This window comes from Bombus impatiens, unplaced genomic scaffold (assembly GCF_000188095.3).
Source record: "Bombus impatiens unplaced genomic scaffold, BIMP_2.2 scf_0166, whole genome shotgun sequence".
Lineage (NCBI taxonomy): Eukaryota > Metazoa > Arthropoda > Insecta > Hymenoptera > Apidae > Bombus > Bombus impatiens.
Genome location: NT_176585.1, coordinates 166,269 through 179,424, shown reverse-complemented (window position 1 = coordinate 179,424; position 13,156 = coordinate 166,269). Strand labels below are relative to the sequence as shown.

The 13,156-nt window shown below is 38.8% G+C and overlaps 1 protein-coding gene and 1 long non-coding RNA gene across 9 annotated transcripts in view; one reads left to right on the top strand and one right to left on the bottom strand.

Annotated features, from left to right (window-relative positions):
• Window positions 1-13,156, top strand: part of LOC105680442 — a 115,237-nt gene that overhangs the window by 32,248 nt on the left and 69,833 nt on the right. For 2 of the 6 annotated variants that reach the window (XR_004461258.1, XR_004461254.1), the window contains exon 2: window positions 11,809-11,923. This is a non-coding gene — a long non-coding RNA (uncharacterized LOC105680442). Of the gene's footprint in view, window positions 1-5,987; window positions 11,924-13,156 lie in introns of those variants that run through there. The other 4 variants (XR_004461257.1, XR_004461256.1, XR_004461255.1 and 1 more) reach the window with 3 other exon arrangements.
• LOC100740009 overlaps window positions 1-13,156 on the bottom strand; it is a 111,789-nt gene that overhangs the window by 34,461 nt on the left and 64,172 nt on the right. The gene's annotated exons all lie outside the window — the stretch shown is intronic.

Sequence of the window (13,156 nt, the reverse complement as noted above, 5' to 3'; positions counted from 1 at the left end):
AAAATCGACCAGGCAACATACGCCTGTTTGCAAAATGTTTGTCATTTGCTATTCACTTGCATCTTCGTAGTTGAGGATCTCTTCTAAGATCCGGCATTAATTATCACTGACGAAATTCCCTCGGCTAAGTCCACTAAACCTGACTTAGGACAAACTCCGTTCCACTTTCGTTTCAAATTTAAGCAGGGCTTCGAACTCGGCTTAGTATACTATCCTATTCGGTACGTGTAATTCAGCACTTGGTGAAGCTACTTTGACGCGGAACGTGGTATCGAGTTTCATCGAGAATCGGTCGCGATCCAGAAAGATGATTACGTTGGTCTATTATTATTTGTTTCGCTTTCGAGGAGCAGTGTTGCGAACTTTTATACACGTTCAGTCATCTATCCTCCACCCATTCACCTATCCTCTGTTTCTCTGGATGCGTTCGAAAGCACAACTTTAATCTGCAACTTCTGAATTTTCAATTAAAAACTTTTTCCTCTGGCAAAAGGGTGATTGCTGAACGAAAGGGTTTAAAGTTTCCTTTCAAGGGTTAAATTAATTCAGAGAATATAATGTTCTGCGAGAGAATGTTTCGCGGCTAAATCGATCTCTCGTGATTGATTTTTGTGAAAAAAATGTCAATAAAAGGAAATGATATTGTGTTTCATTATTAGGTTGTTCGAAAAGTTCGCAACTTTCTCGATAGCGGATATATTGTGCGTTACGCTTTAACAAATTAAGAAATGTGTCCAGTTACTTCAATCTTACAATTATTATTGCACTTCTGGTTGGTTAATACGATGGAAGTTCATAAACCAGAGAAGGATAAAGAAAACTGGTGGAAGTTATGAAATATATCTGGGTTTCATCGTTTGTACCACATTATTATGATGAAAGAGGATTATCCAATAATTTTCCGCAGGCTGAATACCAGGATCATCTGCAAGCAGAATCCGTTGACTCAGGGTATTCGTTTCTGGCTATTCCACCTCCATTCTCAACTCCGTTTTCTGTCTCTTTAATTCCTTGCTGTCGTGATATTATTTCGTTCGACGTTATGCACTTAACAATCACAGCTAAGAATTTCCTCAAAGTTTCTCAAGTATTACTCGATAACTCATGACACTTCAAGTTCGCATCGCAATTTAACAAGATACAAATAAACATGGAAGAGTTGTCAAGTAGCCGAAACATTTTTTAAAACAACAAATTTTCCATTATGATAAAAACAATTTGTATATGTCACAACTCAGAATAATTCAGTGTTGTGTAATATGCTGTCGATGAATTTCATAAATACTCGTCAACGCCAAATATATTGAAATCCTCAGTTCCAGCTGTCAAATAGCGTTGCAGTTGAAAAATCAACAAAAATAAATTCGTCACGTTTTTTCTGTGTAATGTTCACAGAAATAACTTTTTCAGAAAACATCCCAATAGTTGGTTGTTTCCCCTGGAAACCTAGTTTGATTTGTTGCGACTTTTGGAATACGTACGTGCGCAAATTCACATGGGAACTCGTAAAATTCCCAAACTCAGCGAGTATATGGAACAACTTCGCGGAGAGGAAACGGTTGCCTTCTATCTATCGAGGTTTTCCCCCCGGTTTTCCTCATCAAGCGCAAATCGTGAGTGAAGTTTCAATTTTGCATTCGACCCGTTCGACCTGACTTTTCCTACAGACACGTGTAGATCGGGGATAAAGTGTCGGTCGATGTACTTTCACACTGACGGGAGAGCGGGAGTTAAATTTCAAAGGAAACTCATTTGAAACTTCGATGCCGGCCAAACGGGCCTTGGAAAAACTACTTTTGTACCGAATACCCAGTCCGCATACCTGGGGCTTGGCCTCTACTCTCTGCAAGTGGTAAACTCGTCGGCACTGCTGTTGAACCGTGTATTGAAAAGAGAGATCTCGCCACTACATTGGATATTTCAAAACCAGCTGCTTCCGACACGGCCCGAAGAAAGGATCCGATGAAGAGCCAACAAAGGCAAAAGCCAGAAGCACCTCCGTGGTATGCCGTCCTGATACCAACCGCGAGAAAGATCGATGAACCACCGACTTCCTTTTCATATGGCGCAGCGACACTTGCTTCGAATTACACAACTTTTACCGTTAAATTTTTTCATCGCGTTATTGTTCGCGGCTACTCGAACGAGATGACACTTGGACAAATTCATAGTGAAATTGTGCTATTGATTTTTTGAAGCGCTAGGATACGGATTCAATTATTAACCCTTTCTGTGCGAAGAATTAACGTATACATATCAGGTTGTCCCAAAAGTTTCTTTCGTTTCATAAGGTGATAACAGATGAACAACAATTTTTGTTTTATATTATTTTATTGAATTAGGTATGATTCATTTCGTTATATTTCTATTATTATGTTCGTGCATAATTCTTTCAACTAATCTATTATTTCCTTATAAAGCGAAAGAAACTTTTCGAACAACCTAATATATTGCCAGATATGAATATTAAAGTACTTTCTGATATTTGATACGATACCAATACTTTCCATTGCTTTTATCTTTTTGTTATTTCATTAGAACTCTGTTACTTAATTTAATTACACGTACCTTATGAAATAAAATAGCGAATCAAGCAAAATTCGTTAGAAATTTTCAATAAATATATCGAGCAACTGTTCTTTTATTTATGGTCGACAGTGTGTATGTTCTCTGTAACAAGGAACATTTATTATATGTGTTCTATTATAAACTATTATGGATAGTATTGAAAAAGTTCGAATGCATAGTCTTTTCCAGATAACAAAAATCTCTTCGACTTGGACTCGTAGTTATGAATATACCTTAGAGAGAATATCTAAAAATTGTTAGAGTTAATGGTGGATGAATTCATAAATATACGTCACTTGGAATGGAAGAAAATTCCATTTTCACAAATTGACACCGGAGCAGGGGAACCGCAACACCCTCAAAAGCCGCGATTCCGATGGTAAAAGCTAAACGAGAATCGATCGACGTCGATAAGCACGGCGTTTCAGTGGAAATTCACGCCGTTACCGGGAAAAAATTCCCAAATTCTCCGCCTCTAGTTCGCTAACTGCCTAGTTCGAGCAAATAGAAGAAGTGTTCGTAGCGCGATGTGGGGAGCGAAGAAATGAAAGGTCCTCAAGCAGGACTATCAAATCTCGTTTCCCTTTAACAAATTTCCTCCTTACCTATTCGTTCAGTAAGAGCATCGGTGGTGGCATCCAGTCTGTCCAAAGAAGGGAAATCCATGGAACGAAGGGAGCGGTCAAAGCACTTTGAAGCTCTGCCTTCCTGATAGCCAACCACCGAGAAAGATCGATCATCATCCACGACTACGATCCGCATTGAAATTCTCATTCCCTTGGGATTTTTCCTCCTCTGCTTACCACTCCCTTCCACAACGGGGTTGAATCTTCCTTCTTCTCTTTCTTATGCTTCGTTCGATCGCGTCATATAAAATTCAACCGCTAAAGCATCCTTCTTGGAAACAACGAAAACAGAGAAAGACTGCACGAACATAATGGAGAAAGGGAAAGAAAGGAAAAGAAGAAAAGAAAAAACGATGGTTTGCCGCGAGAAATTCATTTCACTTTCCGGTGGACAGTCTTCCTTTTTTTATTCACCCTTGGAAATCCAGGATCATTTGAAATCAACCCACGGTCGTGTCTAACCCTCCTCTCCCAATAGGTCCTCATCTGTTCGAAAGCTACGATATCCACGACGACGTCTGGATGTAGTATGACCGTCTAGGGGAGAAGAAATCGCGTTGCTGGACACCCTTCGTCCATCGAACGACTTTCATCCCCCTCAGCCCCTCTGTAACACTGTAACACGCCAAACCCACGGCGACGTTGATCGAGTTTTCATCCAGGGTTTCCACCACGGGGACCTCGTAACCACCTACGACCCTTGATTTTTATTCGAGCCACACCGGCTTCGTTTATAACTTCGTTTCTTCGCCGAATCGTCTACTCGATGTCCTAAGTTCACCTGCTTATTCGCGATCAACTGCTGCGAGGCGTCGAGAAGATTTTTTACTCCTACTTTTTTCATGAATTAATTGGACAATTAAGAGCGAGATCGTATTTTTCGTCACTTGGCGTTTTCATGGTTAGATATGAAGCTTTTAAATGAGAAATAGGATAAGTTAGATCTGTTTTAGAGAGCAGCAATTTTTAAGTTCAGTATATCGTGACACAGCTTCGCATCAAGATTGTGTATCTCTCGTTTGATTTTAGAATTAAATATGCGTTTTTGTCCAACTTCTGGATATTAATAAAAAAAATCATTAATAACGTTAGTTATGTAGAGTAAGATTAATGAGATTGAAACACAACAACTAGGCTAATATTATTTGTTTGTTACACAAAATTTGAGATTTATCGGCTATTTCCAGAGTCATTTTTTCAACTACCTATTTCATATTAAAATTCTTCTTCTCGAATTTAAACAATTTGTCAAGAGTAGTTATAGAGAAAAAAACACGATTGGCTAGAAAATGATGTGAAAACGTAATAGAGTTCGTAAAATGATCTCGTAGAAAACAAATATCGAAATTATAACCTTTTTCGTTTATCTCAATAAATATTACAAGCGAATCGCATTTTCAAGCCACATGACGATTTTTATTATTATTATACGAAAGTATCCCAGTATACTATCATTTTCTATTCTTATAAAAACCATTGCCGATGATAAAATCTGCGAAGAGGTGAAGACCTTCGCATTGTGCTATGTCTCCCTGAAAATTCGACTCGCACTCGGACACCATGGAAGATCAGAATTACCATAACGACATGCATGTATGTAGGAGAATCGTCGGAATCAGGGCGAGATCCTTTTGTTGGCCGGAATTGCGAATTTTCGTTGACCTTGGCTACGGGGTAGCTTACCCGTTTTCAACGTTGCAGACTCACGGGGGATGCTGGCAGTTTATAAATCATGCAAATCGTCTTCCTTTGCACGGCGAAAGAAGACAGTTCTCTGGGTAAACTACCTGGTAATTCTCGTTATCCTAGAGCGGCTTTAAACCAGCGAAAATTCGTTCTCTCCCCCGTTGTAACGCGATTTTTAATTTACATATTGCTCGTAGCGAGGAATTAATACGCGACGTTAAAAAGAGCATGGTTTTTCCATGATACTCGCCGTTGTGCTGGGCTGTAAAAATACGCACCGCAGGGTCAAATTTCTTCCTCTCAGATATGTATTTTTGTAGAATGTTTTACCACGTTGTTGAGAAAGGGTTTACTATTTGTTGACGTTGAAAATTCCGCGTCTTAATAGTACTTGGCCCCCCGGGAACTTGCACTTCTTCTCACCGCGTATATTTCCAAACTTTTTAGAACATGCATTATCCGAAGGGTATATGAAGAGAGAAATGCACTGCAAACTCGTGCGTGTATTACTACACACGAGTGTTGGATAAAATGTGACATAAAATTTAGAACAGAGCTCGAATATTTACGTTATAGTATCAATAACTAATAAGAAGAAATTCGTAGATGCATGATATCACGAGTTGAAATTGATTGGACGTGCGTTGTGTGTACGAAGTACTTTATTATACAGAAAATTAACATATATACATAAGGATTCTTTACAACCTAAAGTATAAGATCAGATAATAATTCTTAAAGACTTTGCTCAATAACTTTTCAGATTTATCTCATACTCCATAAATATCCTAATATCATAAAGTGGGTATCATAGGGACATTCCCTATATCATAAAATCATTCTTATCTTCATCCACATTTGTTACGCTATAATTATTGCATGTATTTTTACCATATAAAAGAAAGTTGTTTAAATCGAAAAATATCTGTAAAGCTACCGTAGATAAAAAGAATTAGTATGTTCTGTTAATTCTAATCCACGTGTTACGACCGTTCGCGGAGAGACGCGGTCGCGAGGAAAACGCGTCAACGAATTAATCGTTTTCCTATTTCAATTAAGATAACAGAGGTGGTTCAAATGAGTTTCACAGGGTTTATATAAAACTTGTATATTTAACAATATTTCAAATTATAATGAACACGTCACAAATTATTTAATGATAAATACAATTAGTTTGTTATTAATTCGACCTGACTTTATGATATTTCTTGATATATTCGTTAGACTAAGCGACCTGGATTTTATTCGTCTAAACCTCTCGATGCATTCCGTTTGAATTCCCAAATGATACTGATTGCCCTTCGATTTTTTCTTTGTCTTCTCTGGGAGACGACATCCACTACACTCGGGTCACACCACCGATCGGCCTATGATCTGCCACCTTCTTTGTGTAGATGAAATAACGGACCGCAGGCAAATCGACGTTTCTAGAACTCGCTACTTGATGGCAACTACGCGCTTGTCGCTATATTGTATATATTTCGCCGGTCCTATAAGACGATCCATCTGCGACACTGTAGTATCACGAGCGACGGTTAGGGACACGGCCTATGGTAAGCCTCGTGGCGTAACACCATGAATCTTATAGAAACACCGTATTATCCGCGTGCTGTAATACCATGTGTCGTTCAGTATTCTTGGTGTTGAAGGATGTCACCCCAAGGAACAAATTAATTCGTGGAAGGTTCTCCAGTCGAACAACCGAATGGCCAGTTTCTGGAACGGGCGAGAAAGCTCGAAGGGTGGAATTACCAACGTGCATACATATATGGAACAGCAGCGGTTGGAATCCCGCTGTGTCCCTTTGGACGATTCTGATCGGGAATTTCTTGCGACCTTCAGAGGGCCAGGGGATAGTACGCGTCGGGATTACATCAGTATGGATTGCGCGTAATACCCTGTAAACCGAGTGAAGCTTTCTTTTGTTTTTGCGTCGGCTTTCATCTCTCTGGAAAAGCGAGAACGATCTCCGATAGGGAAGCATCAAAGCGTTCCGTTTTATCCGGTACACGTGATCAGGAAACAGTTTCGTTCGTCATTTCAGTCAGATTCCATCACATCCAGATGTTATCAAACAGATATCATTCGTACAAAAATACAGGGTCCGTCCAAATAACATAAAAACGGAAATGGTGTGATTCCTTGTGCAAGAGTAAGACAAAGATATGGAATCAAAATTCTTCATTTTTGACTTAGTATTCCAGAAAATCGAATTTGAAAATTGATCACATATACGTGAACATGGCTAATTCACGTACTAGGTGTGAAAATAAGTCGACAATGCAGAATAAAATTTTTCACAGAATGCATTGTTTCTGAGAAAACAGTACTAAGCCGAGTCCTAAGTAAACGTGTTCACATTCTATTCTTTCCTTTAAATGAAGCTTTAAAACTTTTATTAATCCGAGAATAAAATTCGGATTTTATTCTACATTTTCAACTTATTTTCACACTTAGAATTATGTCGATTATTTAGTCCTGTCCAGTGTGGAATTAAACATGTTCGAGTATACTTGATAAATTTCCAAGTTCGATTTTCTCAGCAATTGAGCCGAGGATGCAAACATTCTATTTTTATGTTTTTTTTATCTTTTCACAAGGACGAATTTTTTGACATTAATACAATCGACGATGTTTAAATAATAAATATATGTAGCGATATACGTAGTAAATATTAAGATATATTATTGTTATATGGTTCAATAGATAGTTTAGCACTGTAGTCTTTATGACTATAAATCGGAAGTAAATTGTCTGGATATCTACGAAGGATAGTGCACTTGGTGCATGCGTGTACATCGATCGAATAAATTACCTCCTCGGTAGAGTATGAAATTTCCCGTGGAATTTTTTAATAACACGTATGGAACGATAGAAGAACGGAGACTCGACTTTATTATGTTTCGCGGGTTTCGCGAGCAAGCTTAATTACGCGAATGATAGGCACGCAACAAAAAGTCCGGCGAGGAATTCTTTGCAACCGCAAACAATTCTCCGGCTAATTAGCCTGAATCTGGGCGTAAATTGCCGATGAAATGGCTGTTAAAATCCATCGTTGAGCCGAAACGCAGAAGGGAGGGCAGAGAGTAAGCTAAAAGGAGATGGAGATGAAACGAAAGGAAAAAGAGGAAAAACAGAAAGATAGCACAAAAGGTACCGCCCTTGAGGTCATTACTGTACCGTGGTTTGGATCGTGGCAGCCTAGAAAGTTTCTTGGTCGCTTGCCAGACACTCACGCGAGCGACCACCTTCAAAAAATACCCGTGAAAGAGCCGAGAATACCGATCGTCGCGCGGCGAATGAAAGGGGACACGGAGAGCTTGCGAAGAGGGAGCGAAATTTCACGGGCCACTTAGAAACGATACTCGTGACGATTCTTTTCACCAACGTCGTCCTTCTCGTGAGTTATGAAATATAGCTGCCCGATCGGGCGTAGCTTTCATATTTCCTTGGAACCAGGCAACGTGCGAGCGCTTCGCCTCTCGTTGTTTTCGCCGTGGAAACGTCCACGGTGATGTACTTTCCGTCGGAAATACGAGTCCAATCGTTCATAAAGCTCCTGGGGTATTGCTTGTATGGCGCTCGACGATAGGTGAATCTACGCCCATACAGCGACTTCTCCTTTTTCACTGTGTTCCTCCGCGATTCCCTTCGCTGCTCTATTGTCTCCTCTCAGAGGCCGGATGCATGACGTGATCCTCCGTCATACAGAACAGCGTCTGATGAAAATGGTATTTGGAAATCTGATAAAGCGAACTACCATCGTAAATCGACCGTTTCGACAACCGTTCTCTTTATCTCATGCTGCAAGAATCATGGTAGTCTGGCATTAACCTCGATGCAATTAAGCGAAGAATCTGAGATTAAGCGTTCTGGGACATTTTCTATGCGTCTCGTGTTCGCATGTGTGTATTCTTTTGGACATCTTGTGGGTTTCTACGTACTTTATACACGGTAAGCCGAATTTTTGTGGAAGGTACGATAGTGGCTGATTCAGCATTCTAAAATAAGGAGTTCGTATAAACATACGTCGATATGACCTTGTTTTGAAGTTACAGCTTGTTTTACGATGCCAGACATTACTTAGATCAACGATTTCCTGGCAAATGGACAGGTCGCGTTGGCCTTATTTCCTGGCTGGCTCCCTCCTTGGATGGACCTGAATCCATGCGATTATTTGTTATGGGGACGTTTAAAATCTCTCGTTTCTACTACTTCAGTTGCCTGTGTTAATACTCCTCGACGTCGTGACGATCAAAGTTACCGATAAATTCGTACAAATTCGACGATCCAATGCGATGCATTTACGCTTTTGTTGAAGCTGGACCTGCTCACTTCGAGGAATTTTTCCCAAGGTAGGTAAGCAACTATTACGACACGAAACAAACTATTTGTCGAAAAAAATGTCATATCAAGAACGTCGTATGTGAACATTTCTTCCTACTTTAGTGTGTTGAATCGATTCCTGTCGTATTTCCCGCGCGTTGTGACTCACCCTGTATGCGATTGATCGACACGTGAAACCGATACAAAGTATCTTGCAGATTCGTTCGAATATCTCCGAACGATTTGAAATTCAAGAGTCGGAATAAATTCCCCGAACCTCGGTCGTCCTTTTGTCAGTTTTATTAGGTTCTCGAAGATACCACAGGGCTTAAGTATAATTCTAGAGCACAATAACGTCTGGTAAAGTGCCATTCCAGACTACCACCACTGCAGATTATGGACATTCCACGTGAACACTAAACATTGTCACTCATCCTACTTCGATACTTCGACGTAAAAGCACTAGAGCAACCAAACAGTATAAATCTTGGTTGCAAGGCAACCCGTTGTCGTAAAAGGTCTCATCGAATATTTCCATAAATCAATCTATTTTGGGTGATAAAAATTTGTATCCTTCGACTATGAGAAAACTCGTCAGGAATAAAAAACTATTTCTTCGACGAATACAATAGAAGAAAAAATATATATAAAAACGTTATATAAAACATCTTGAGATGTTATTAGTATTGTGACAAGACACAATTGTTGTTTCTATAAGTTTTTAGATACTTTTACGAGTCAAACCATATATTTTTCATAGTCTTACTCGTATAGTTCTTTTTTATAGCTGTCTTCTTCAAAATGCTTCTCAGTTGTATATTTATCGTTATCGTTATCAAACGAGCTCGATGCTTTTGAACCTCGCTTTCTTTTCTAAAAATCTTATTGTTTATTATAGAACAATTTTCCTAATCTTCCTCGTTAATTCTACATCTACGATCGAAGCAACTAAATCATAAACACAACAGAGAAACAAGATCTTGTAACTTCCACTCTTTTGAACTTGTTTCAGGCTTTAAGGAACATAGTCGTCTCTCATAACATACACAATGTGTTCGTAAAAAATTTCTACAAGCGTTCGCACATTTTCGTGAGCTAGCGACTATCGTAGACTCGCGGATAACAAGAAAACGAACAGTTCGAGGACAGTGTGAGAACAGGAGGCTGCGAACGTCGTATTTAGGTTGGGATCGACTGCTCGTTCAAATAATCTCTCGGAGGCACGTCAACGGGAACGGTGTCATCAATTTGACCCTGTTTTCACTTCGGTTCGATATTGCGATCCGCGACCTCGCGGCGTCGAGTATTCGCTGATCGTGGTATCTGACAGTAGCAATAACGGAACACAGTCGATTAGACTCCCTTACACTCGATTTTATCTTATATTCCTCCTTCTTTTCCTTCTGCTCTCCTCGTATTTTCTGACAACTGTCTCAGACCGGCAAACTACGGTTTTACTTCGCATTCGCATGTGAATATCGATAACCAGTCGACAAGTTGGCGTTACGTTCTTTCCACATATATAACATTAATCGCGTGGTAGGAAATGCAAACAAGCTGCATAGACTAGTAGCGACAAACAAGGTGAAAAATGTTACGGGCAGGAAATAGTCAGAGAGACAAAGCGTTTTTGAGCGATTAAATTACGGTCACGAAAGCAGCAGCCATCTTGCATAATAATTTACCAAGCAATGTTATTAGTAAATTGGCAAGTGAAAAAATTACTTAAATATCAGTGATGTGATATTTTATAACGTTACAGATTCACTGACTCGTAAATTATAAAATTTGCTGAAAGAGCTTCGTTTACTTTATTACCAAACTTAGTACTGCCACGCAAGAGGATTTATTAGTATTATAACTTGTAAAATTTCACTGATAATATTAGTTCAATTGTGCAAGAGGGCTGCTTACAGTTGCACGTTTTCCGAACCAGAGCTTTCGATCTCTCGGCGAAATCCTCGTGGGAAACGTTGCAGCCAGTTCGATTTTTTCATGCCGTAGAAATTCGCAAAGAACAGGGTCGTCCTTCGATATCTCCTTGATACCTCCATGCACCTTGTCATTTGCAACAGAGATACCAGTTCACGAGTTAGATATATCCGGATTTTAGAATATTCTATATCATAGAAAATATTCTGTATGATTTCCATAGAAATTTCCAATAAACTTCGATTGTCGATAATTTAGAGAATTTAATGTCAAGAACGCGGATGGAAAGTGGATTAAGAGCACTGTGATTCGTAATATAGAGAACTTCCAGATATCCCGGAAGTTCGAGGTAGTTTCTAGGTTACGATTCTCCGGGAACGACGATCGACAGAGTTTCCACGGTGTTTATTAACCGCGAGACAAGGCGAATCGTAGACTCGAATGCGACGCCTGGGGCGTTCGACGAATACTCAACTGTCCAGAATTATATCCACGAAGATTAGAAGCGAACCTTACCCGCATAGACGCCTGAAATTCGTGGATCGAGAATCGCTAGATCCGAGTGTTCAATATCATAACGCCTAACGTCGAGTCGCTCTGTAACTCTACCAGCTGAATTCCAGTCGTATTGTCATGGTGATCGCAGTGATAATGGATGGCGGATTTGCAGGAATATCGATGGATTGGTCGATGGATTTCTTGGAAACATTGGAATACCAAGCCTAGATGATGGAAAACGAGCATTTGCCATTACTGAGCAGCGTTAGTTAAATGAAGGTGGAATGGTGAGTATTCTCTTCTCGATTATTTACTGAGGGTTGCAAGTATTATTATAGTCGCGGCTACTATTAAATCACTATTTTACGTGTTGGTTGTTCTTAATTATGTATATTAGCCATTACATTTATCGGAAAACTTAATTTAACGTATTTGAACAAATTATATTCTATTCGGTATTTTCCTGATATTTTTAGGCGAAATGCATTTTTAAGGTCGCACACAATATGTTGTCATATATCAAAGGAGAAAGGCTTTCTCTTGTACAATTAAATTAATTACTGTTAGTTACAAACCATACATTATCAGTATTTTACTTTCATAATACCTAGAAATCTGAGTAACGCAGCGAGCGAGACTTTGCAAAGATTTTGCAAGTAAATTTTATTAATTGTATAAATTATTTGATTATTCTATGTGATGTTGAGTTTTATGCAGGAATTTGCACCTGTAGAATGATAAAATTGAAGTTTATGATGTATAACTCGTGTCTTGTCAGTTTATTAATGTTCTATTTTATTAATGTTTATCAATTGATGAATTATCGTGCAAGCCGGTCTTTGTTAAAAATGATATTCAACTTTACATTTATCATCCGATATCTCATATTTAACAGTTTATGACGGCCATAACTTTTGTTACGTAATGAAATAACTTTCATCATTTTTTCATAATTTCATGACCCTGCATCTTTTATTAATTATTCTCCACATATTCTCTATAATTTTATATCTTCCGCGTACATTTAGAATAAAAATGCACGATAAAAACAAAGTAGAATTTTGTTTTATTTAACATGGAAATTACGTGAAAAAAAATAAAGCTATACATGTATCCAATAAAATAATTACACAGCCGCAGTTCAAAAGATAAAAAATAATCCACTCCTCGTTCACAGACCACCGTTCGATAGTTTTAACATAGAAATCTCACGCACTTTGTCACTTATTTCTGATAACAATAACATAATATTTTCGTCATTATTTTACGCGTAACCGGATATCGTCAATTATATATACTGCACGAATGATAGCTAGCGTATAATAACGTACAAAAGTACGTATATCAAACAAAAAAAAAAAGAGGAAACTCCGACGAGTTAAAAAATAGCCCGGCGGATGAACATCATCACAGTGGCCCGATTTCACGAGCATTGTTATGGCGATAGAGTTCGAGAATCAAAAAAAAAAAAAAAAAAAAAAAAAAAAAGCAGGGGGGGGGGGAGGAGGGTGAGGGGGGGA